Below are 26,870 nucleotides of genomic sequence, written 5' to 3' on the forward strand. Positions count from 1 at the left end.
GAGAGTCATCGGGAGATGAAACTCAACAGTCACTCCCTCATGTATATAACTATGATTAGCCTAAATGAATAAATAGAATCTCATTTGAGGAGTTACCTCCTGGCCTGACACTACCCTTGAGGACAGGGGGTATGATATCATCTTCAACAGAGGTAAGGTGTACCTCCAACACTTAGGTTATGGATGTAAGAAGCAAATAGGGGTGAGGGTGAAGAATCTCTACAAGTTGCAGGTAGATACAAGTGCAGCCTTGAGCAACAAGGCAGGGAGAGCTCAGAGTAGAGAAGTGGTGGTTGAGCGAGAGTAGCATAAAGTACTCAAGATGGAGCCTCAACCAATATCTCAGTTTGAGTCTAAGCTAGTTGGTAATTGGGCTGACCAACAAGATGATGAGGAGCATAAACGAGGCAACCACTCAGTCAGAGACTTTCAATATAGGGAGAGTTCGAGCCAAGTGGGTACAGGATTTGGTTAAGGGAGATCAAAAGAGGGTTGAATCTTCCAGTATCACTTCCATTCAGAGGAAACAACCACAGAGGTACACAAGGTACATGGCACTTATGACTGAAGTGATGGACTCTCAGAACATGGCGGGAAAGAACAAGTCTTCATATTAGGTTCTGCAAAAGAAAGCAAGGAAGTCTTCTAGTTCAGGGGGAGATGTTGCAACAACGAAGAATGTGGTAGTATTGGAGATAGATCCAGGTAGACGAGGTTCTTCTAGGAGCACCTTCCTCGCTAAGAGGGAGTGTTGAAAATAGTAGCTAGAAAGGTTCCTTGTTTTCTGCCTTAATCAAAGGGACCTTAATGAGTTCTTCCTTTTTTTTTCCAAAGGAAAAAACAACAAGCTTTTATTGAAAACAAAAAAGTGTTACATCTACACCATTGGCCTGCAAAATCATTTCAGCAGAAAAAGAAACACCACATGTGACCAGTTCGCTCCTAGATGTGCCATTAGGTAGGGTAATCATTAAAATTCTAGCAATTACAATAAAGAAGGCTATGTCATAGACAAACGCCTTATTGTTCTTCCTTAGCATGCTCGGATTCTTATAAGTTAGGAATCATTTCCTATAAGTTAGGAGTTAATTCCTATAAGCTAGGATGAATTCCTACAAATTAGGATGAGTTCCTATAATTTAGGATGAGTTCCTAAAAGTTAGGATGAGTTATGAAGCAGTTAACTAATGTGCAAAAGTGGAAGGCCGAGTTCATTGCCTTCTAGTGCGAGTTAACTTGGAAAAGGACAAGTGACTGAATCTCAAGTTCTAGAATTGATATGAGACGAGTTGCATGAGTTAGTTCAACTCGGTTAACTCATCAATCACAAAATCAATTCCTAAAGTATAATTTTTCAGATTTAGCCATTTGAATTGTTTTAAAAGGAGGAACGAAGGCACAATTGCAATCAATTCTTGAGCATGAGTTTATGAGCTTGTGAGCTTGTGAAGGAAAGAATGTGCAAGAGGAGCTTGTGCGAGTATTGAAGAAGGAAGAATTGCCTTGGGAATGCGCTAGGAAATAGGGTCTAGTTCCTAAGAAATAGGAGCAGCCCATGCGCCAGGAAATAAGGGCTTATTTCTTAGGATTTGCGCAAGGATTTCAGTGCTCATCCAGGCAAGGCAAGAAGGCATAAGGATCAGGGGTCTTACAGGGGTTTCAAGCATAGTTCAAGCAGGAAGATCATTTGATTCTTTATTGAAACAAAATTGTATTGTAAGAGATCTATTGCTCATTCTTCTTCAATAAGATTCTCAATCAAGCAGAGGGTTTTCCCAGTTGGGTTCCTTGGAAAAGTTGTGTTGTTGAATTGTGTGATTATGTATTGATTTCTGTTCCTATTCCGCTGCAAAATAAGTAGAGAAATTTTGTGTCTTTATGAAAAGAAATTAGTTTCAGATTGTTCATATTAGCAGTTGCAGAATTTCGTGGATTTTCTACATCAAAAGGTTCAATGTGTGCACCAAGCACCCATAACAAAAGATATTTGGATGAGTATGCTCAATAATTTTCTACTGCTGCCTTACAATTTGCTGCATTATTAGTGATCACTTGAACCACATTATTAGGACCAACATCTTTGATTGATTTCAATAGGAGATCTGCAATGTTTTGGGAAGTTGCGCTAATGGAGGAGTCATGACTTGCAAGAAACACTGCACTGTTAGCAGAAACACCAAGAACATTTATCAAGTGTTGGTTTCTAACATTTGTCCAACCACTTGATACAATGGATACCCCACAATCCACCCTCATTTGTAAAACATGTCAAAGCTCTTTGAACCTGCACATTTTCTCTTTCCAATAACACAATTCTAGCTTTCTCATAGTTGGGGTTCTTGTATCCTTTTGGGACTTCATTGATGTCCTTAACCATGTCATGCCAATAGGGAGAGTGAAGCACATTGAATGGTACACTGCAAGCACAAAGAAACTAGACCACCTTTCCATCCACATCATCCCTTCCAGCAACATTAAGGAAATCTACTATTGTTCTTCTATTTTCAAAGGTTGCAGAAGTACTATGACAAGATGAGTTACCAAATCTAGAGGTTGCAGTTGCACTTGATTCAGAATGAGTTTTAAATTTTTTGTTTCTTGTTTTCCTTTTGTGCAGCCTCCTTTATTTGGACGTATTTTCTCCTTTGTTCCATTGAAACCTTAGGGAAAATTGAGATCCCTACGGGACCATTTTTTTCATCACTGTCCATTACCCCACAAAGATGCCTCCTCATGCTGGTATATGAACGACTATATGGCTTTTGTCCATGACAACCATGAGGGCACACAAACTTGTAGCTTCCACCACCTCTTCCTCCCTCAAGTTTTGACATGTAATTCCGCAAGGGTGTCAATGCAACTTTCCTCTCTGGCATTTCAGTGTCCTCTTCATCCTCTTCCTCTTCAAGGTCAAACCCTTCCTACTCATCATACATCAGGTCACTCATATGGAGACTGTTACTGCTCAAACTAGCAGGGGTCCTAGGAGGGGATCCTATAGAGCAACTACTAGGTCAAGGGGCAATAATGGTGCGATAACCCACTGTCACCTTAGCTAAGGCTCCCTGCTCTTTACGAAATCTCACTGATGGAAGGAGACCCGGTATAGGGGGAATCACTATGAAGGATGGATCTATGAATGGATAGAGTGATTCCTAAGGTCTATTCACAAGAGAGGCTCAATTAGATAGCTTGCTTGCTTCAAAAGCAAGGTGATGGGCTCTCTAAGAAGGGCTAAGAGGATTCTTAAGCTTAGGTTTGGAGGATATGCCTTAACAAGGGGCTTCCTAGACCTAAGGATCCTTATGGAGAATTGGCCTTTATGTGATCTTCTTGAAATTAGAGTTGCAAAGTTGCGGGACCACACACGACCAAGTGGACCCAAAATTAGGTCAAGGATATGGAGTTGATCAACCAAGGAGGGGCTTGACCTAATTAGGGAAGAGAAGAGGATCAAAGGACAAATTTTCTTTTGAGGATTGAATACAATGATCCAAATGAGGACACTAGCCAAGGGAAACCTAGGGCAAGAAATGGTCTTTGAGCTAGGGCTTGCTATATCTTAGGATCCCACTGTCGGAATCGCTTCAAATTTGGAGGGCCTCTAGAGATAACCCCAGTGCAGTAGTGGACCAAAAATTGAGGTGTTTGGATGGCTACAATAAATTTCGTTGGATGCCCTAGGTGACCTATTAGGGCTAGGCCTAGAAAGAGAAGGAGAAGGTGAGAAAGATATTCTTTTAAGTGACCACCAATGGTTGGATCAGTGCCTTGCCTTTGGGAGAGATGGAGTCAAGGTGAATTTGTGATTTGGAGAGACTATACCCAATCAAGGAGGCCTTTAGGCAACTTCACATGGCAATTAGGGCATGAGAGCAGCTACCCAAGGACTTTATACTTTGATGTGCAATGTTTGATGACTTATCAAGGCATATTCAAATAAAATAACCTCTAGGAACATTCACCCATTCATACATGACACATGAAATGATGCAACGCTTCAAAAGATCAAAATTCCCACAATTTCACAATAAATAGCAGTAAACTTCAGACCTAGATAGCGAATTTCCAGCAACATTCATGTGATATGATAAATACAGGAATAAACATAACAAGAGATCACTTACATGTACAAAGTGTATCCAATCATCAAATCATGACAATAACGAAGCTCCAAGACCAAGAGAATAGTATCCATACATCAAAATTCATCCATGAAACCAAACTCGTCCTCCAAAAGGGAATGCAGAATTCTTCAAGTAGATAATAAACCCAAATCCAATTGGTTTATAGTAACCATCTCATCTATTTATAGTAAACATCTCTAATGAGTTTGATTTGCCTAATTGGCCTAATTAGACCCCAAATAATAAAATAATGTGCAATAATAACATCCCTTGGTGACAAGCCTACAAATATAGCTCAATAACATAAAAATAAGCCTCTCAAGAGGGCAGAATGATCAATATAATGAGTTATTGGGCCATTGAGAAGGCCTAATGAAGTCCAAAGTGTGCCATGGTGAGATAATGGACTCCAATCATAGTGGACAAGGGGTTGGCCCCTTGTATTCCAAGCAAATCACTGTGGTGCCCCCAAGTGGGTGTGGGGGCACAAGGACATCCTCATGGGTCTCCAAGTGGATCGATAATGATTGTAAACCATCTGTAAGGACTAGGATGATGACATGAGCCCTCCCTTTGTCTCCTGCAGTGAGACACATCCTCATCTAGACCCTAGAACTTCTGCCAAGTGTATGGTGCAAGTGTGGAGCCAGCTAGGCATGGTGCAACCGGTGCATCATCCTCATCCAAAAGGTGGAACTCGAGCAATCACTAAATGGTGTTGGTGATCCATGAAGTGTTGTCTACTATGGTGGAGGCCCATGGCACTCTACGCTCACCCTACAAGTGCCAGTGTGACCCTCTGGAGGGCTTGCACCCCGTATAGGGAGACCAAACCCTATACAACCCTAGATCTGTCTTCAGGTGAGACGCCTAACCTCCCTCCGCCTCTGGAACCTACTCACTCTACCTTCGGAACATTGATTCGACCTCTGGCAACTAAAACAAGTCTCTTTCGGCAACTCGCACTGGGGTTTCTGGCTGTTCGCACTGCTCTGTATGCCCTCCTCTACAGATAATTTGGCCTCCCCCTTCCTGTCTCTCGGACACTGGAAGTATTGAGGGAATCTTCCTCCAAAATCTCTGCTAATCCCTCGCTCTGATTCTTTCCTTAGCTTCAATTGTGCCCTTGCTGAATGTTGCAAATTGGGTAGTCAAACTGCACAAATGATACTTGATGCCTCTTCTCCAAGCCCTCGACTTGCTCTTATAATCTTTTGTTGGGCAACCAATAGCCAAGATCTAATCCTGATCAATGGCTTAGATCACTTTGACTCCATCAATAGAAGTCTCTAGAGCAAAATCGAATTACCTTAATTAATTAACTTTAATTAACCAACTTCCCTAAGTTAGACTTAGGAAATAATTAAATTATTGGCTAATTAATTTAATTAAGGTGTTTTTGAGTCTTATCTCGCGAAACCTTTTCTAGGTTTTGGAGATCTCGTGTTCCTTAGCCTCTTAGACATCATAGAGAATAGAACACTTGTCCGCTGCTACCATAAACTAACATCGCCCCAATCTAGTGGAATTGCGGATCCGATTCTTGGATCTGCGGTTCTGCTAGAGGATTGGCCGCAGATCCGTACAGGACACGGTTCCGGCCTTCGATCCTTGGGGGGTTGGGGAGTGGAAGGATTGTGCAACATTGCCCTCACAGGTTGGTGATGAGTGTTGAATCTGATGCTGTATATGGAGAGCCTGCCTCTACATGAAGATCCTACCCCTAGAAATCACGATCGACAAAACCTACACACAAGCACAACCAACCAAGACAAACTTGCCTTACGTAGAGGGCAGATTAGCATGAACAAAATGAAAACATCAACATAATAACCATAACATCATAGAGACAACAAATGTATGGAAGGGAATTCATATGCTTGCATTAACAATCAAATGACATATACATAGAAAGTATGCCTTCAGGCATTGAGCCTTTTCTCCAACTTGCAGTCTTAGTCTCCTCCTCCTAATGTAGCAGAGCTCTCACGCTATAATATGGACACTAGATCTAGCTTTCCCTTTGATAAGACAAGTATATAGAGGCCTTTAGGCTTCCTTGGGAGAATGAATCTGGATGCTTAGGGAGAAGGGAAGTTAGAAAACTTCTATAATAATTCGCCCCTATCCAAGTCATAAAGCTAATCCATCGAACTGATCTCCTCAGGAATGAGCAATTCTAGAAAGTGCAACTCTGACGCTGATTGGATAGGGACAATCTGTGTCCCAAACCCTGAATGTAAACTGAGAACTAGGGGAGGGGCACCTATTAGACATGGCTAACCAGCATCCTTGCTCTAAAAGGCTCAAAAACATGGGTACAAGCTGTGTAAAAATGTTAACAGTACAAAGGAAAATGCAGCTGACCCAAATGTGGGTAAATAGGTTGATAATATATGGTATCTTAATTTTCTCGTCTTCTATTTCGTCATTGCACCACAATTTCTTCTTAAAGTTAGACATGATAGTATTGTTAATGATACCAATATTCTGTAGATTGACATCCTCTATTTCCTAATGATTTAGCCAAGACTCAACATCTTTGTCTTTATGCCAGCCCCTCTTTAGCCACAGGTGACTTTGACTGGAGTTTGAAACAATCTTAAGAAGCAGCTTGGTTTTCATGTGAGTTGTCTTGTGCTTGTACAGTAGGCACCTGGGCATAGTCATACTCTTAATGGTGAAAGCCCAACTTATATGAGAAGGATAGGATATGATGTATTGCCTTTTTAAGATTATAAATTATAAAAAGCTTTGAATTATAAAACCACCAAACCACAACCATCAACAAATTGAAAGCATTTTTGAACTCAACATAATAATTTTAAGATACAACAACATATTTGGTTTGTTTTTGGTGGCAGCCCTAAGTGACTCAATAAGATTTGTTCCCAAGGCCTTATTGAACATTTGCACTAAACTATCTTCCCATCCAACTAACCTTTGGTTAACATAGAAGTTAGAACACTATATTTTATTTTGTTTTTGGTGGTAGCCCTAAGGGACTAGCTCCCCCAACAGGACCCAATAAGATTTGACCCAAGACCTCATTGAACATCCAGATAAAAGTATTTATTAATCCAACTAACCCTTGGTTACCGTACACCACTATATCCACTTTATGACGTAATCTTTACAACACTATATACACTATATGGGTGTATTCTTAGTGTAATCTTTAAATTTGAAATATTGGAATAAATTTTTAAAACAATAGAATTATTTTTCGGTTCCATAGATTTTCAGCTAACTGTTTAAAAGAAAAGCTTCTATGGAGGATCTCTGCAACATAAGTTTGATCTCAGCATATAATTGTTCAACTTAGTTGCTCTCCACCTGAAAATTTTCAGGGCAGCAATTTATTTTCTCCAGCCTTTGAAGTTCAGATGCTACTTTTTTTTGTTTTCCCATGTATCATATCTGAATGAAAATCCTGGGCATTTCCCCTTATTTTGAGGATGGTACCATAGGTAAACCCTAGATTCTTCAGGGCATAGAATGAGGTCAACAACAGGGCTCAAAGCAGTTAGAACAATATACTCATTATGAGCTCAACATGTCACTTGTAGGAATAGAACCTAAGTGGGGAGGATAACACTCCATCCGACAACCACTTGGGCTAGACCCAATTGACAAGTTCAGATGCCACTTACTGCTCTCATACTTTGTATTATTTGGTTGTGCATGTGTTTAAAGGATTCAAAGTAATGGCATGTTAGAAGAAAATCAAAAAATTCAAAACCGTAAATGGGATTAGTTGGCCAATATGAAATTTGCATTAGGAGACCATATAATAATAATAATAATATTCTAATTTTAAAGTCAGCCAAACTAGACACCAAATTGGTGGTATGAAGCCACCTTATTTGTAGGACAAGGGACCTCCTCCATTATGAGATTTGACTTCTACAGTTTAGGAGGTGTACATATCCCACTCCCATGTGGATTTGAACTTATGACCTCCTATGAGGAAACACATGTTCTTAACCATTATATATTATTTTAAGAAGTATTATGATTGCTGGGTTCATAAAGTACCATAATAAAAATACCTATCACCGTAATAGCAATGCTACCACCCTGTTATGAACAAAGTTCGTACTTTGCAATAATCTTCAAAACACTTGGTAAGTTGGTACATGAAGACATCCATTGAGGATAAGAAATATATATATTGACTAGTATGTAAAAGAATTGATATGAGATATGATTGTTACAAATGAGGGGTCCTGTATATATATCTAGGTAGACACCCTTTCACGAATGGTCATGTCCTTAGAGACATGCCTCTTCAATACTAATTATTAGTTAATTAACCATTATCCATGATTATTATTATTTATATCATTTGTATTATTTTATATATATTTTATTCATAACATTGCCTTCCTCTTCGGAAGGCTTTGTCCTCAAAGCTTTTCGCTGATAAGGCGTGTCATCTGTTTCTTTGTATTTTAATCTTTTTCATATATTTCGGAGTTCTTCGAGTTGTCATCTTCGTTTATACATGATGATAGGATCCTCTGAGTGATAAATAAAATTGTCATACTGAGAAGGGATCTGACCATCCTAAATCAATCTTCTGTGGAATCTTGCGGTTGCTAGAAACTTGTGATGAATTGTTATAATAGGACTGGATTGTGCAAACTTCAATATTCTTTGGAACATAAGTTTGTTGTTTATGTTCTGAGTGATACAGATTCGTAGATTGATTGAGATGTCTATTCTTGTGATTTAGATGTAGATAAGGAGTTCTTTTGGTTTGTCTTTCCCTTATCATGTGTGTGACAATATTCTGATTTACTTTAGGTACTAATGTTGTTGAGTTGGTTACAAAATCTTCACTTGGAATTTTCATCGTTTGAACTGCAACATCTAAGTGTGTTTTTTCTTCAACTGGCTTGTCTTCCTTTTGAGTTGCGATATTCTCTAGATCGATATTCATTCATTTTTCTTCAACTTGAATTTTAACATTTGAAAATTTTGGCGCTTCCTTCTAGTAAGGTGTTGTAACTTGTTTTCCAACGACTTCTTTACCTTCTTAAGCTTCTTAATTTGCGTTAGTAATTTTTCACTATGGTCTTTAAGCTGAGAAACTTCTTTATTTTTGTCAGTTGTGATTTTGTCAACTTTTCTTTGCATATTTTGTAGTACTTTTCTACCTCTTGAAAAATCACTTTTGAAATATCTTGTATGTCTTCTGATGTTACTGAATATGGCTTCAATGTAACATCTTGTAGTGGTTTTTTTTTCATTTTGTATGAAAATGTCAAAAACTTCTTCTTTGTATTTAGGATGAAGGACCCTAGAGATTCCATCTAGGGTGAACCCAGAATAATGTCACCTTGATCTTTCCATAGGATCGAACAGATAATTGCGATATAAAGGTATAATCCCCAATGTTTAATTGTAATCCACTTATGTCATAATGTTTTTTGTCCACGAGGTCTAATTTTTGCTTATATTTGACTCAAGAATCACCAATTGGTTTGAAATTTTAGGGTTTATGTAATTTGTATTTTCTGTGTGAGAGATAGAAATAGTAACGTCTTTTCCCAAGAGTCCCTTTAATTCTGAATAGCACTGAATATACAATTATATGAAGTTTTGGGGAATCTTCCCTTATCCTCGGTTATAAACTCCATTTTTCTTTGTCAAATGAGCTTAGGGTTTTAAAAATAAGCCATTTTCTAATCTTTATAATAAAATATTATTATTTTATTTTCCTTGAATATTTTTATATTTGAAATTAAAATATCCTATTTTATTCACTTAGTAAACCTTTCCTTTTGTTTCTTTGAAAAACATTTCTTTGGATTTCAATTAAATCTATTTTATTTAACTTTATACTTCTTTATTTTCTTTGAACAACATTGTAATCTTCCACCTTATTCAAAAATTACTTTGATTTGGCCCTTATAATCTCTCTTAATACCAAATGAGTGAAGTGTTTTAAATGTAAATTGGTGTTGGATAAATATAATGTATTTATAAATATAATCGTGGATTCCTAGTCAATCATCGTGACTCAACACAATTGTCACGATTGACTCTACCTTCCGACTCAGGTAACCCAAAGAAGTTCAATTTAATTTAATAATCAGCCAACTCTGAGAATTACGCACCCTCGAGTATTCAATGGCTGATATCGATGGCGACCTTGCATGGAGCAAACTGTACGATTGTACAGTCAGCACAACGATTAATTTTTTTATTAATTTTCACCAGTGGTGGCGTGACAATGTATGGTGACTGTGTAATGAATCAAAAGTGAATGGCAGAAATCTATACGACGTGCGGGGATGACGAGTTACCAAGCAACAACAACAATGTCTTGACTGCGATGCGGGAATGTTGTTGGTTGTAATCTGATGACGGCCTGGGGATCGGGAGATCGACGGTGTGCGAAGTTGGGTTACGACCGGGTATGGAAACAACTGCACTTCTTTTGTTTTAATATAAACCCTTTGACTCTACCTTCCAACTCAGGAGCATCGACGAGTTCTGTTGGATGATAGGAAGCGGGGTGGCGGTTGAATTTGGTTGTTAGCGCCACTGCTGGAGATCGTCGGCGTGGCAGCAAATGGCGGATGTGCAACCATAATGGTTGCATAGGCCCAATTTGTTTTTCCTTTTTTTACTAGTTTTAACTTTGTTTATATATATATATATATATATTTTTTTTAATCTCACTCTTATATTTTATATATATCCTCGTTTATGTATATATTGACTTCTTTTTGTTTTGTTTTGTATTTTTTTAATATATATATATATATATATTTAAATTTATTTTTTGATATTAATTTATTTTTTTCATTTTTTTTGACATTCTTTTTGTTTTTTGTTTTTAATGTCCAAATGCCTGACGACAAAATGGATAATCTCCAACGATGTGTAGCGAAATGCTTCGATTATGATGGCAACGAAGTTGACAAAAATTGATGGCCAAAGGCTGGATCACACTGGCTCTTTGCAACAATTGAGCGGCCAGAGGATCGAACATGTCTGATACCAATGTTACAAACAAAGTTCGTACTCTGCAATTATCTTCAAAACACTTAGTACACGAAGACATCCATTGAGGATAAGAAATATGATATTGAATAGTATATAAAATAATTGATATGAGATATGATTGTTACAAATGAGGGTCCCATATTTCGGAAAATGTAACTATGTTTGGTCTTCATTTAATGTATATGAGTCATTATGTGATGTGCTTGTCAAAAGAATAAAGAAAATAATTTTTATTATTATTATTGTGACTCATTAAAGCATGGGTTTCATGCTTGGGTTACCATGTTTTAGGTCAAAGTCCCCATTGAAGACTTCTAGGATTTATTCTGAGTCAATAGTCATTGTACTTTTAAAGAGACCCTTCTTGGGCTTTTGAATCATGTAAAAAGGGTAAGTATTGAGTCAAATATGATTTATGTATCCTCCACACCATGTCAGCCTAGAAGAAGATCAAGTTGGCCTAAGGACCCTATTCGACCTCACATGGAGCTTATAAATACAAGCTCGTCGAATTCATTTGGAGCATCATTCTCTCTCACAAGTTCGATATCTCTTGTAGCTGGGGAAAGGTGCAAAGTTTGTTGCCAGGAAGCCAAAGTGAATGCGAGTTTGGGGAAGTCTAAGGAGAAAGGAAAAATCGAAATTTTGGTACCTCTCTCTCTCTGTTTCGTGCTCTGGATTGGGAGATCGAAGTCTTCCAAGTTTGTCTATTGCCGGAAGCTGCTGCCTAGTCAAAGTTGCTGGAAAGGGGTTGAAATTCTGGGAGGCTGACTTGGTGTGGAGGAAAGGTCTTGTCTTGGTCTAGGGTGAAGAGTCTCAAAGAATACTATTGAAAGGAAGAATTTCTTGACTGGGTTTTCCCCTCGAGGGGGGTTTTGCCCTAGCATAGTGCCTACATCTAGTGTCTATTGTTTTATGTGCTGCTGCTTTGGTAATTGCTTGATGAACTAAAGGAAAGAAGATATAAAGAATTGTAATAACAAGAAGCACCACAAGTAATTATCAAGAATAAGAAAATCTTTCTGCCTTTCTGATTTTCTAACACCATATATATATATATATATATCTAGGCAGGTACCCTTTCTTGAATAGTCATGTCCTTAGAGACATGCCTCTTTAATACTAATTATTAGTTAATTAACCATTATTCATGTATTATTATTTATATCATTTGTCTTATATATATATATATATATATATATATATTTTATTCATAACACACCCTCAACTCTAGTAGGCTTCTAGCAGTAAAAGGGCTACGGGATTTTGAAGGCAAGGGGGTCCATGCCCATGTGGTTGAACTGGAAGTGAAAAAAAGGTGTATTCAGGAACAAAGCTTACTGCCATTTGTTCAAATGAATGGTAACTTGAGGGATTGAAATGCCAAGTGTTTGAAAAAATGTCTGAATGGAATGAAGTCTCATGGACTGCTATGGTTACAAGATATATCAGGCATGGACACTATGAAGAGAGACTTGAGCTTTATTGTCAAATGCGACAGGAAGACATTGTGCTTGACACATCGTTGTTTCTACTGTGTTCTGGTTTTTTGGCTCCATGCAAAGGGGTGGAGATTCATGGTCATTTAATTACAAGCGGATTTGAAACAAATGTGCATACTGCAAGAGCACTTGTAGATATGTATGCCAAATGTGGAAGATTGGATTATGCTTGGTGAGCTATTGATGCCACGGTGAAAAGAAATGTGGTTTCATGGAATGCCATCCTTGCAGGTGATGAGGAAATTATATTGACAAATATTAAAATTTATTCGCATGTCAATGTAAATAAAAATTAGAAGGTTTGTTCCTTCCTATCCTGAACCTATCCTTTCCATCAAGAAACCTTCTACGATATATATTTGTTCATATCTCTTTTGGTTCAATTTGCATGGACTAGGGTTGCACAGGTAGTTAGCATAAATAAGCATATCTTTTAGGAGAATGGAACTGTGATAATCATTCATTTCTGCAAGTCATTGTACTATAAATATTTGTTTCTAGCTATTGAAATGCATTCAAGTTGTGGATTTGTGCATCTATGTCCATGTTCCTGTCTCATTTTTTGATGTATCAGTCCACATCAGCTGGTCATTGTATACTCATTGTACTATAAATGCTCATGTATGTTTCTTATTTTTTGGTGTACCTGTCCATGTCAGCAGGTTATACCCAAATGGGCAGAGAGATGAGGCCTTGGAACTCCTTTGGCAAATGCAACAGGAAAGTGTGAGGCCTATTTTGGTTATAATTGGTGTTGCTTTCCCGGCATGTGCAACTGTGGTGGATCTGCAACTTGTGGGGGTGGGAGGGCGAGGATCCACAGCTGCTTTCTGAGAAATGGTGGTTAGTCAGATGTATTTGTTGAAAGTGCCCTAGTGGACATGTTTGCACTGGGCTTCCTTTGTCAAATGCAAATCGCAGGCTTTAAACCTGATACAGTGGCCATTGCAACCATGCCCGCGCCAACTTAGAAGCTTTGCAACAGGGCAAGGAGATTCACAACTATACAATCAGAATGGAATTTGACAAGAACTCATTTGTGGGGAGTTCTCTTTTAGAAATGTATGCCAAATATGGGAATATTGGGAATGCAAGACAAGTGTTTGATTTCTCTCAGAAATCTTTTTTCATGGAACACAATGTGCTCATTATGAAATGCATGGACATGGTAACCTTGTGCTCAGATTGTTTCACCAAATGCAACAGGAAGGCATAAAGCCAAACCACATCACTTTCGCAGCTGTTCTGTCTGCATGTAGCCATGCAGAACATGCCGCCTTGTTAAGTAGGGCTGGCAATATGTTAATATATGACTAGAGCGTATCACATTACACCTACTAAGGAGCAGTATACCTGTATGGTTGACCTTGGTCGTGCAGGATGTCTTGAGAGGGCTCATGACTTTGTTTCCAAGACGCCACTTGAGCCGGAAGTTTGTGTCTGGGATGCTTTGCTTGGTGCCTGCAGAGTCCATTGCAATGCTGAGAGTTGAGAACTTGCAGCAGAAAATATTCTGCCGCTTAGACCCTGAAAACACTGGTACTTATGTACTACTGTCAAACTTCAATGCTGCAACCAGCAAGTGGATGTTGTATGAAGGGTGAGAAAAATGATGAGATCCAGGAGTTTAAAACAGATTCATGGATGTAGCTAGATTTATATCAAGAACAAAATGCATGGATTCCTTGTGGGTGACATTTCATATACATATACAGAGGAAATACATGCAATACTGGAGAGCTTGACTGTGCAGCTGGAGTCAGCGGGATATGTACCTGACATAACCTTTGTTCGGTATGAGATGGAACAATAGGAAAAGAAACAATAGCCGGACTAGGAACAATTGCTTTTGTTACTGGTTTCAAGATTCCAGCAATTCAGAGTGTGTGGGAATCTGTAATGCAAGCATTAATATAAAGCTTTAAAAATTGGCTTAGACTAATAAACACATTGTAAGATATTGTGGCTCGATAGGCTGGATGTATGACTCCAGTATATCAATAATCAGATTCATCAGAAATCTAATGCGATGATCCCTTGTGGAGGAAATAAAATCATCTGGTAAAACTCTTGTAAATCCTGTAAATTAAATTGCTCTTCAGTTGAATTCTGTTTGTCTTCATGTCATTCCATACTGATAAAACTTACCTTCCTAAATCAATTTTGAAAGCTGGACAGAGCATGGATCATGTATCTCTAATTTTGTTGTATGGGAGTTTTATTCAGGTTGGTTAATTTCATTCATTGTTAGTGTAGATGGTGCTATTTTAAACATTTCTTTACACTTACAGTGACATCGTCAATATGCTTTAAGCATCTTTAATTGCCACTATCGCTGAGAAAATAGTTATGGAGCTAGAAGTTAATAACAGAATCAGATTATGGTTTTATCAAATGCAATGAATTTCAGCTTCAAGATTCCACTGGAGATTTAGTAAGACACTTCATATCAAAATTTCCAGCCGTTGATAGAGTTTTTACTTATCTACATTCCCAGAAAATGTGGTTGAAGGTATTGTTCTCCTACCCGCATATTAGTCTAAAGTGGTATCTCTGGTGGTTGATCTATACGTAATCTCCTGACAATAGAAAGCCATGTGAAAGTTAATCTCCAGTGAGCTGCATTCTCCTTGGGCCTTGCAAGTTTCCACCAAACCCACTTCCACTCGACTTGGTAATGATGTTGCCTAACTTGTATATCCTTTTGAATATCCTTCGCACTCTTTAGTAGTAAAGATGTTATTTTTGTACTTCCATTGTACACCTTTAGTGTGACAAAATTCTGAACCCTTTCCTAGGAAAGTTGTTGGCTTCAAACGATAGTGCAACTGTTCATCCTCTTCTATTAAGTAACCTTCTGCCACGTTTTACTTAGGGCTATGAGAAAGGATTCATGAATGAATCTAGTCGGTTCTTTTTTCATTGAATAAGTTTCTCACTTTGTCCAGGTTGTTATCGCTTAGATTGATCTCAAAAGTTCATCTTGATCAATATGACATTGACATGAACTTCTCAAAAGTTCAATACATTCAGCATCGATGATTCCTTGATTCCTTTTATTGGTTTGGCATCGGTGGTTCATGGGCTATCTTTGCCAGTAACCACTTGTGATAGCTAAAGTCTGATAAGCAAGGTTACAACTATGAATATAAGTGTCAAGGGGAACCATGTAAATGCATCCATTTATGTTGAATGTCAAGTGTCACTCAACCCACTTGTGTTGGAGGAAGCAGTCCAAAAGTTTACATTTCAGATTGAGAGGTAGAAATGTCATGTTGTGGTGATAACACTTGTCTAGGTTTGGGTAGCTTAGTGTATGGCTTATGATTTGTTGCTCCAATGGATAGCCTTATCCACATGTTTTTTTTCAATAGTACAAAAGTTTTTTGATACCGGATGCCAAGCTTAGGTGAAAGTTAAGACGAAGCTGAAGGCTAAGCTTCTTTTGATTATATTGAATATGAACTTCTCAAAGGGATGCAGTTGGAAATAATGCAATGCTTTTTATCTAGCTAGAAAACCTGTGATATATACAGTGTAAAATTAGAATCACTTAAAGCAGGACAATATATTTGTCTTCGACAACCTTCTGGGTTCAATCTCAATTATAGGTTAGAGAAGGTCTTTAGTCTTGAATGTTTACGAGGTTTCAAATTCTCCAAAAGTAAATCTTTAAATCTTGTTGAATGCTCGTTTCCAAGGCTTATTGAAGTTGGAGTACTTTGTTTCGTCAATTATAATCTTGTAAGGCATGGGTTCATCACATTCTACAAGTTCTGTTAGGTTGGTGTTGAGGTCTCAAATAAGCCCAAGTTGCCAGACTCGGGGATTCCACTTTTTAATTTTTTTTTATGTTGAGTTCTATCTTTGAATGGGCATTTCTTAACTCACTTGTAATGAATATATTTTTGCATAGAAGTTGAGAATACCAATCCATTGCTTCACCCTCGTGTTTGTATGCAATTTTCACCTTGCATAATGTTTCATGATCTTGATTAGTCTCATTTGATGGAGTCTCACTTGTGCCTTGATGACAGTTTTGATCTGATTGACTTATATGTGCTTTGGTTTAATTTCCTTTTGCTTGCATGTCCTTGCTCTTGCATATTATTACCCTTGTTCTTTGTGCCCATTTGATTGATTTAAACTTATGGTTTAACATGATGCAATGCACTCCTTTTGCATAAGTTTTCATACTTGGTTTCCATGGATTGATCATGGCTTTCATGGTTTTCAGATTTTGTATCCATGGACATGAAGATAAATTCTTCTTGACTAGCCATGTGTGCTCTTGAAATCTACCTTCCAATGGTTAGATTATTTTTGAAGGAACCTGCTCTAATACCAATTGTTAAGCACACACATATATTGGGGAGGGAGGGAGGCGGTGAATTAGCATAAGATAATTTCTACTTATTTAAACATTCATGAACCATAAGAAAAAAATTACATATGTAGAACATGGAACACAAGATTTACATGGAAACACTTTCGAGAGAAAATCATTTTTTTTTTATAAATTTTTGTAGGCACCAACCTATACTTACAAATATTTGTTAAGTACCAACCTATTGGAGACAATAATCCCCGCTGCTACCAACCCACTGGAAACACCAATCCCCACCATTGCAAATATTGGTATACACCAACCTACTGGAGACACCAATCTCCATTACTGCAAATATTCGTAGTCACCAACCTACTTCACCGATTCTACTTGCTACTCTTGCCTTCACTAAGTTTTCTAGCTACTTTTTCCCTCACCAGGTTTGCTTTCTTCTTTTGCCTTCACTAGGTCTACTCCCAAATCTTGTTGTTTTTTGTCTCTTCCCAAGAAGGTCTTTAGTCTTGAATGTTTACGAGGTTTCAAATTCTCCAAAAGTAAATCTTTAAATCTTGTTGAATGCTCGTTTCCAAGGCTTATTGAAGTTGGAGTACTTTGTTTCGTCAATTATAATCTTGTAAGGCATGGGTTCATCACATTCTACAAGTTCTGTTAGGTTGGTGTTGAGGTCTCAAATAAGCCCAAGTTGCCAGACTCGGGGATTCCACTTTTTAATTTTTTTTTATGTTGAGTTCTATCTTTGAATGGGCATTTCTTAACTCACTTGTAATGAATATATTTTTGCATAGAAGTTGAGAATACCAATCCATTGCTTCACCCTCGTGTTTGTATGCAATTTTCACCTTGCATAATGTTTCATGATCTTGATTAGTCTCATTTGATGGAGTCTCACTTGTGCCTTGATGACAGTTTTGATCTGATTGACTTATATGTGCTTTGGTTTAATTTCCTTTTGCTTGCATGTCCTTGCTCTTGCATATTATTACCCTTGTTCTTTGTGCCCATTTGATTGATTTAAACTTATGGTTTAACATGATGCAATGCACTCCTTTTGCATAAGTTTTCATACTTGGTTTCCATGGATTGATCATGGCTTTCATGGTTTTCAGATTTTGTATCCATGGACATGAAGATAAATTCTTCTTGACTAGCCATGTGTGCTCTTGAAATCTACCTTCCAATGGTTAGATTATTTTTGAAGGAACCTGCTCTAATACCAATTGTTAAGCACACACATATATTGGGGAGGGAGGGAGGCGGTGAATTAGCATAAGATAATTTCTACTTATTTAAACATTCATGAACCATAAGAAAAAAATTACATATGTAGAACATGGAACACAAGATTTACATGGAAACACTTTCGAGAGAAAATCATTTTTTTTTTATAAATTTTTGTAGGCACCAACCTATACTTACAAATATTTGTTAAGTACCAACCTATTGGAGACAATAATCCCCGCTGCTACCAACCCACTGGAAACACCAATCCCCACCATTGCAAATATTGGTATACACCAACCTACTGGAGACACCAATCTCCATTACTGCAAATATTCGTAGTCACCAACCTACTTCACCGATTCTACTTGCTACTCTTGCCTTCACTAAGTTTTCTAGCTACTTTTTCCCTCACCAGGTTTGCTTTCTTCTTTTGCCTTCACTAGGTCTACTCCCAAATCTTGTTGTTTTTTGTCTCTTCCCAAGAAGAAACTTGTACTTTATACTCAGCCAACTGAGTAACATCAGTGGGCACAACAACAGGGTTCTGTGCGGTATGCACCATGATATCCCAGACTTCTGCCTCCTCAAAGATACTCTGCATTCTCTCCTTCCAAACGCTGTAATTTATATGCCCATCCAGCCTATCCTCCACCCTCAATCCCAATGACATCCTGACTATTATAGAACACAAACTGACTATAATGGTGTAGCTATCTTTGAAGAGAGAGAGATGACATCTACATGCATTCACGAAAGCTATTACAAGAGGCCAAAAGAATGGTCTTCTAACATAAGGAAATAACCCTAGAAATCCAAATCCCATATCCTAGAAGATGAAGCACCAAAAGGTTTGTGGGCCCTGAGGTGATTAGTTGGAACATCAACTTCTGGGGGGCACAACTTTTGCATACAATATCCATTTGAGACGCGTAATATCTCATTCGAAAGAACTGTCAGATGACTACAAATTTCAATTGAAGCCAAGATATGCCATGGCAACATCTAGCCCCCTGAATTGCCAAAAAAACATTGTTATAGCCTCAAAACAACCCTGGATGTTTGGGACTAAAAAATTACCAAGAAGATAGAGAACCTTGAGTCAGTGGAAGAGGTGGGTGGCTACCAATATCCACTTGGATCACAAATCAATGTGAATTCTATTTGGGGGGTTGTTTACAACTTGGATGACATTGAATGCTCTTACTTGAAGGGAATTCTATACAATGAGTGTTGATTTTTCAAGTGCAATAAAGACAAGCATATTTTTTTGCTACTAATAATTACTTCCAATGATATTGTTCTTACTTTATCACATTCCAGATCATTAAGTAATTATACATCAGAAAATTTCAACCATAAAATGCAATAGAGCAGTAGAGATCATAGTAGAGTGAACATGCACAAGAGACACAATTTTTTACCCTAGGAAAGCCCAACCTTGGGAAAAACCTAGCAATCTTTTCTTAGGAGAAATTGTCCAATTCAACAAAATGTACAATCAGATTACTATTGACCTAGGTTGTCATTGATGTCAATATGACAATATTCTGGATACTAGAGGATGACATGAAGCCAAGGGGAAGCAGAACAGATTCATGAAGAGAGGCATTCATACATTCAAGGAGGTCTTTGAAAGACACTGCCAAGCCAGAGGAGCTACATTGGACTAAAAGGAGCTGCAGGAGGAACCATATAGCAAGGAGGCATATCAGAGTCATCAGGAGCTATCGGAGGAGCAATGGATGTGTTTAACAACAAACAGAGGACGCAGAGAGCCATCAGAGCAAATAAGAGCAAACAGAGCCATTGGGAGGATTATAGTGTATATGGTATCAAAGCATATATATATATATATATATATATATAGCAGGCGGAATACACCATTGCTGAAACAGTTGTTGAACACTGTTGAAACACTTGGAGAAAAGTTGTTGAAACACCAATTTCTCCGTCGCTGAAACATCGACACTTGTGAAAAATTTGCCGATACACCAGTTTCAGCGTTGCTGAAACACCAATTTTGGCGTTGCTGAAACACCAATTTCGGCGTTGCTGAAACACCTTCGCGATGACATTATATTTCGGTGTTGCTGAAACACCTCCGCGACGACATTATATTTTCGTGACACCATCAATCGAAGGCAATCACGAGGAAGATAAAGCGAATGGAGGAGGGAAGCCGGAAGGTCAAGCGAGTGTTGAGGAAGCCGAAGCTCAAGCGAGCGAGGAGGAAGCCAAAGAGCCATTGAGTAAGAGGAAATGAACGGACAAAGGCATGAGAATGTATAAAACAGTAAAAACAGAGAACTGCTGTTGCTGCTGCTGCTGTTGTTACTGTTGTTGTTGCTGCTGCTGTTGCTGCTGCTGCTGTTGCTGTTGTTACTGTTGTTGCTGTTGTCGCTGTTGCTGCTGCTGTTGTTGTTGCTGCTGCTGTTGTTGCTGTTGCTGTTGCTGCTGCTGCTGCTGCTGTTTCTGTTACTGTTGTTGTTGTTGGAGCTGTTTTTTTTTGGTGTGGCAAAGAACCAGAATATGAGGTAGCAGAAGCAGCAGAGGTGGTTAAGCATTGGTGAAGGCTGCTGCAACTGCTGAAATACGCTAGAGGAAATAGAGGTCGTGTGAGGGTCCAACAGAACAGAAAGAGGGTGCGACAGAACAGAAAGAGGGATGAAGGACCAACAGAACGGTAGGCAGTCAAAGGGGAGAAGCAGCCAACAGATAAACAGTGATGCTTAAGCATTCATTGTGACAATGAGAACATAAACTTGAACATAAAATTGTTCTTTATACAGAGTTTAGTGCAGCTAACAGTAGACTGACTAAAGCTATGTGAAGACATTATCAGAGAGCAAAATGGCTATTGGAGACTATGTGTGGGCAGTGTGCAGAGTTGTAAAGACTCATTCTTAAGAAGACTGGTTGTCATTGATACTGTAGCCTGGAGACTACAGTGAAGCTGTAAATAGACAAAACTCAACAGAGAAGAGTTCTGAGAGCAAAAGATTACCATCAAACAGTGCCTTGACAAGATAAGATTGGAGTCCTTGGGGCTGGTGCCTCAAAAGCAAGAAGGATTGGAGTCCTTGGGCTGGTGCCTCAGAAGTAAGTAGGATTGGAGTCCTTGGGGTTGAAGCCTCAGAAGTAGGAAGGATTGAAGTCCTTGAGCGTTTGTGCTTCTAAGTCCAAGATTGGTGTCTTGGAAAAATAGAGTTGTTGCTTTGGAGGTTGGAGCCTCATCAAAGTCCAAGTTGGAGCTTGGCAACTGATTGCAACCATCTATATATTGTATCTATTTTACTGCACAATTTATATTAATAAAAGCATTTATTCTTGCTGTTCATCTTGTGTTCTGAATATATATGTTTTAACTGGTAAAACAATAGTGGGAAAAAGAAATACTGATTCACCCCCCTCTCAGTATTTCCAACAATTGGTATCATAGTAGGTACCTTCATTCAAAGCTTAACAGTTTGAAGGTCGACATTTAGAACACAAATGGCAAGGTCAAGGAAGAAAGTCTCCAATCCTCCTAAGGATGTGTCTCCCTCTACTACTAAAATAGAAGACAATCAATTTGATGAGGCTCCAAGGCTCAATGGGAACTTTAGTATATGGGAAGCAAGAATGAGGAATTTCCTACAAACTCAAGGCATTGAAATCTGGAAATCAGTGATTGCTGATAGCAGGATGGATGAAGAATCCAAGGATTACAATGCAAAAGCAATGAAGACAATCTTGAATGGGCTACCTGATTTTGTAAAGAACAATCTAGGAAAATGTTCATCAGCAAAGGGCATTTGGGACAAACTTCATGATCTTCACTCAAAAGGAGCATTGACCATGACCATCAGCTAAGAAGATGATGGAAATCTAGAAGGAAATCCAGAACCCATCATAGAAGCTGAACATTAGAATGATGACATCAAGGCTAAAACAGACTTAGAAGATGAAGAGAATGAAAAAGATTTTGTAGAAGAACTCCTCGCTAAACTTATGATTTCAATGGAAGAAATTAACAATTTGAAAGAGGAAAATGAGGAACTTAAGAAGAGAGCACTAGTTGGTAACCAAGATCAAACAAGAAAGAAAGTTGACCTCATCAAGCTTCAAGTACAAGAAATGGATGAAGAGCTTGCCAAGCTTAAGAAGGAATATCATCAAAGCAAAAGAAAGCATCATGAAGAAGTCATATCCATGACAAATCAATTGGACAAAGCAAAGAAGCAGGAAGATATCTTGTCAAGCCAACTTGAACAAAGGCACAAGAGCTTGAACAAACTTGAAGAAGAGATTGGTCAGTACAAGGTAGAGGTCTCCTCCCTTAAGTCTCAATTACAAGAAGCCAGGAAACAGGCACAAGGAGCTGAGAAGAGAATGGAAAGCAGTCAAGCAAAGAAGGAAGAAATCTTCAAAATGAAGTCAGATATCATCTCCCTTAAAATAGAAGCAGATGAAGATACTCGTAGCAAGGAAGAAACTGAGAAACAACTTGCCCAGAAGAATAATGAGTGTGAAAGATTGGAAGAAGAGGTTGTCTTCCTCAGAACAAAGGTTGAAGGGATGAACAAAATCTTGAAGAGCTCTCAAGCCTTGGATGACATGCTCAACTATCACAGATGTCCATCTGATAAATCAGGTCTTGGATATGTAGGTGAATCCTCAAACAAGAATGAAAATGCTTCAAACAAAAGAGATGTGAAGAAGCTAGAAAGAAATGGTGATGCTCCCAGTTCCAGCAAAGGCAAGGAGAAAAATCAAGGCTACAATAGAAGAAATCCTATTCCAAGAAGAAATCCTGCTCCAAGAAGAAATGTAGATGATGACAAAGATGCGAGAAGAAATGGTTATCATCAAAGGATATCAAGGCAGAAAGGTTTCAGAAGTACATCAAGGAAACCTCCATCTCCCAGGTACCAAAGTTCATTTTTTGGTTATTGTTATTCTTGTACAAACTTTGGTCACATGGCAAAAGACTGTAAAGAATATCATAGAGATAAATGTTATGGTGCTCAACCACTCTATAGAGATAGATATTATAGTCCCCAACAATCTACAAGAAACAATTTTGCAAGAAGAAATCATGAATTCTTATTCATGAACAATGTAGAATGCTTCAAGTGTGATAACATTGGTCATATGGCACATGATTGTAACTTAACATGGGCTCTTACACAAGCTAGAACCATGCAAAAGAAGAAAGTTACACAAGTATGGAGAAGGAAGGAAATACAATCCGAAAGTCCCTTGAGCTCTCTAGCCAACAACATATGTCATTGGCCTAAATTTTGACAATCTAAGCATCTTATAAGAAGACTCTGCCAAAAGGAGATGATGCATACAGTTAGGGGGAGCCTGTGATTCTTGATCATTATTGCTGAAGCTATTAGTGAAAGGGTCCTGATGAAATCCTTGCTGAACTATATTAACTGTCATTCTTTGATAAAGATCATTTCTCAGGGGTACTCCATTGAAGAATATGATCCTGTAACCATTCTTTGGACTGTTGTTAAAGAAATAGGGAAAACAACCATGGTGCTGTTATCATAGAAGTTTATGTCTTAACTCAGGAATTAAATGTGAGAACAGATAAATTCTGGACACTGATAGAGGCAGTCTTCAAACAAACAGATATATCTGGGATGGATTTTGAAGTAAGAGCAACTAGCAGCATATAACAAACTGAAGCATTGAAAAAAGATGCAGATTTGCAATTGTATTTAAAATACAGTCACATATTGGATATCTAAATCTACTAAGAGGAAATAACTAGCTGAGATATGTACAAAAACACAAGGAAAGGATAGCAGTGAGTTAAGAAGAAGCACAAAGACACAAATAAATTCAGATTTGAAGAAAGACAGGATGAAAGACAATCTCAGGGGCATTTTCTCTTGATTCGGACTATGAAAGGACAACAATATTACCTGTGGAGACAACAATATGGATTGAAGCATAAAAAGCCTGGACTTGGACACTTGGTGTATGGCCGTTTGCAATCTAAATGAAAGCATTAAAGTAGAGCATCCTTAAACATTGTTGAAGCCATGATAAAGCAGTTCTGAGACATGAAGAGGGAATAATGTGCAAATTGATGATAAAATATCAATCCTTCTATCTTGAGTAAAAAGGAGAAGAGCACTATGACAGGGGGAGTCACAGACCCATGAAGATCTACCATTCATGAAGAACATAAGCAGTTTGATAGGGGGAGTCCTAGAGCACTCCTTTGCCATTGATGTCAAAGGGGGAGAGAAGAAGAATATTGCCATCAATAATAAAGGGGGAGATTGTTGACCTAGGTTGTCATTAATGTCAATATGGCAATATTTTGGATACTAGAGGATGACATAAAGCCAAGGGGAAGCAGAACAGATTCATGAAGAGAGGCATTCATACATTCAAGGAGGTCTTTGAAAGACACTGCCAAGCCAGAGGAGCTACATTGGACTAAGAGGAGCTGCAGGAGGAACCATATAGCAAGGAGGCATATCAGAGTCATCAGGAGCTATCGGAGGAGCAATGGATGTGTTTAACAGCAAACAGAGGACGCAGAGAGCCATCAGAGCAAATAAGAGCAAATAGAGCCATCGGGAGGATTATAGTGTATATGGTATCAAAGCATAATTATATATATATAGCAGGCGGAATACACCACTGCTGAAACAATTGTTGAACACTGTTGAAACAATTGGAGAAAAGTTGTTGAAACACCAATTTCTCCGTTGTTGAAACACCGACACTTGTGAAAAATTTGCCGATACACCAGTTTCAGCGTTGCTGAAATACCAGTTTCAGCGTTGCTGAAACACCAATTTCGGTGTCGCTGAAACACCTCCATGACGACATTATATTTCGACGTTGCTGAAACACCTCCGCGACGACATTATATTTTCGTGACACCATCAATCGAAGGCAATCATGAGGAAGATAAAGCGAATGGAGGAGGGAAGCCGGAAGGTCAAGCGAGTGTTGAGGAAGCCGAAGCTCAAGCGAGCGAGGAGGAAGCCAAAGAGCCATTGAGTAAGAGGAAATGAACGGACAAAGGCATGAGAATGTATAAAACAGTAAAAACAGAGAACTGCTGTTGCTGTTGCTGTTGTTGTTGCTGCTGCTGCTGTTGTTGTTGCTGCTGCTGCTGTTGTTGCTGTTGCTATTGTTGCTGTTGCTGCTGCTGCTACTGTTGCTACTGCTGCTGTTGTTGCTGCTGTTGTTGCTGTTGCTGTTGTTGTTGTTGCTGTTGTTGCTGTTGCTGTTTCTGCTGCTGCTGCTGTTGCTGTTGCTGTTGCTGTTGTCGCTGCTGTTGCTGTTACTGTTGTTGTTTTTGTTGCTGTTGTTGTTGGAGATATTTTTTTTTGGTGTGGCAAAGAACCAGAATATGAGGTAGCAGAAGCAGCAGAGGTGGTTAAGCATTGGTGAAGGCTGCTGCAGTTGCTGAAATACGCTGGAGGAAATAGAGGCCGTGTGAGGGTCCAACAGAACAGAAAGAGGGTGCAGCAGAACAGAAAGAGGGATGAAGGACCAATAGAACGGTAGGCAGTCAAAGGGGAGAAGCAGCCAACAGAGAAACAATCATGCTTAAGCATTCATTATGACAATGAGAACATAAACTTGAACAGAAAATTGTTCTTTATACAGAGTTTAGTGCAACTAACAGTGGACTGACTAAAGCTGTGTGAAGACATTATCAGAGAGAAAAATGGCTATTGGAGACTATGTGTGGGCAGTGTGCAGAGTTGTAAAGACTCATTCTTAAGAAGACTGGTTGTCATTGATACTGTAGCCTGGAGACTACAGTGAAGCTGTAAATAGACAAAACTCAGCAGAGAAGAGTTCTGAGAGCAAAAGATTACCATCAAATAGTGCCTTGACAAGATAGGATTGGAGTCCTTGGGGCTGGTGCCTCAAAAGCAAGAAGGATTGGAGTCCTTGGGCTGGTGCCTCAGAAGTAAGTAGGATTGGAGTCCTTGGGGTTGAAGCCTCAGAAGTAGGAATGATTGAAGTCCTTGAGCGTTTGTGCTCCTAAGTCCAAGATTGGTGTCTTGGCAAAATAGAGTTGGTGCTCTGGAGGTTGGAGCCTCACCAAAGTCCAAGTTGGATCTTGGCAACTGATTGCAACCATCTATATATTGTATCTATTTTACTGCACAGTTTATATTAATAAAAGCATTTATTCTTGCTGTTCATCTTGTGTTCTGAATATATATGTTTTAATTGGTAAAACAATAGTGGGAAAAAGAAATACTGATTCACCCCCCCCCAGTATTTCCAACAATTACCCCAATCAAACTTGGTCAAATTGACCAATCAAATCATCTAAGTCAATCCTGGTCAAAAGAGAGAACCTTAGTCTTTTGCAACAACTAGTCAAATATGGTAAAATAGGTCAAATTTAGGCCCTTGCAACTTTTGGTCAATGCTGGTCAACATGCCGAATTTCAGCTCTTGTAGTTGCCTCAGGAATTTCGGTCAATGCCTTAGAATTTCAGTCAACTGTTTCACTCAAACTGCGGTCAACTCAACCAACCCTTTAAAATTTGAGTCAAGCAGAGCAGTCAAATATGTGGTCAAATAAAGCAGAAAAAGACTTGGTTTATGCTAATCAACTTTATATCTCCTTCTCCTTCACGCGTGTGAACATAAGACTTCTTGACTTGA

General features: G+C 38.6%; 1 protein-coding gene across 2 annotated transcripts in view; it reads left to right on the forward strand.

Moving 5' to 3' along the window:
• Nucleotides 1-14,849, forward strand: part of LOC149198114 (pentatricopeptide repeat-containing protein At2g13600-like) — a 40,403-nt gene extending 25,554 nt beyond the window's left edge. Inside the window, exon 3 of one of the 2 annotated variants that reach the window (XM_089406097.1) lies at nt 13,312-14,849. The gene's annotated coding sequence lies outside the window, so the exon portion shown is untranslated. The remainder of the gene's footprint in view (nt 1-13,311) is intronic. The other variant, XM_089406096.1, reaches the window with a different exon arrangement.
• The last annotated feature ends 12,021 nt before the right edge of the window (nt 14,850-26,870 follow it).

The sequence above is a fragment of the Pinus tabuliformis genome, chromosome 2_2 (assembly GCF_031772625.1).
Source record: "Pinus tabuliformis cultivar Carrire ecotype Pingquan chromosome 2_2, CPIR1, whole genome shotgun sequence".
Classification (NCBI taxonomy): Eukaryota; Viridiplantae; Streptophyta; class Pinopsida; order Pinales; family Pinaceae; genus Pinus; species Pinus tabuliformis.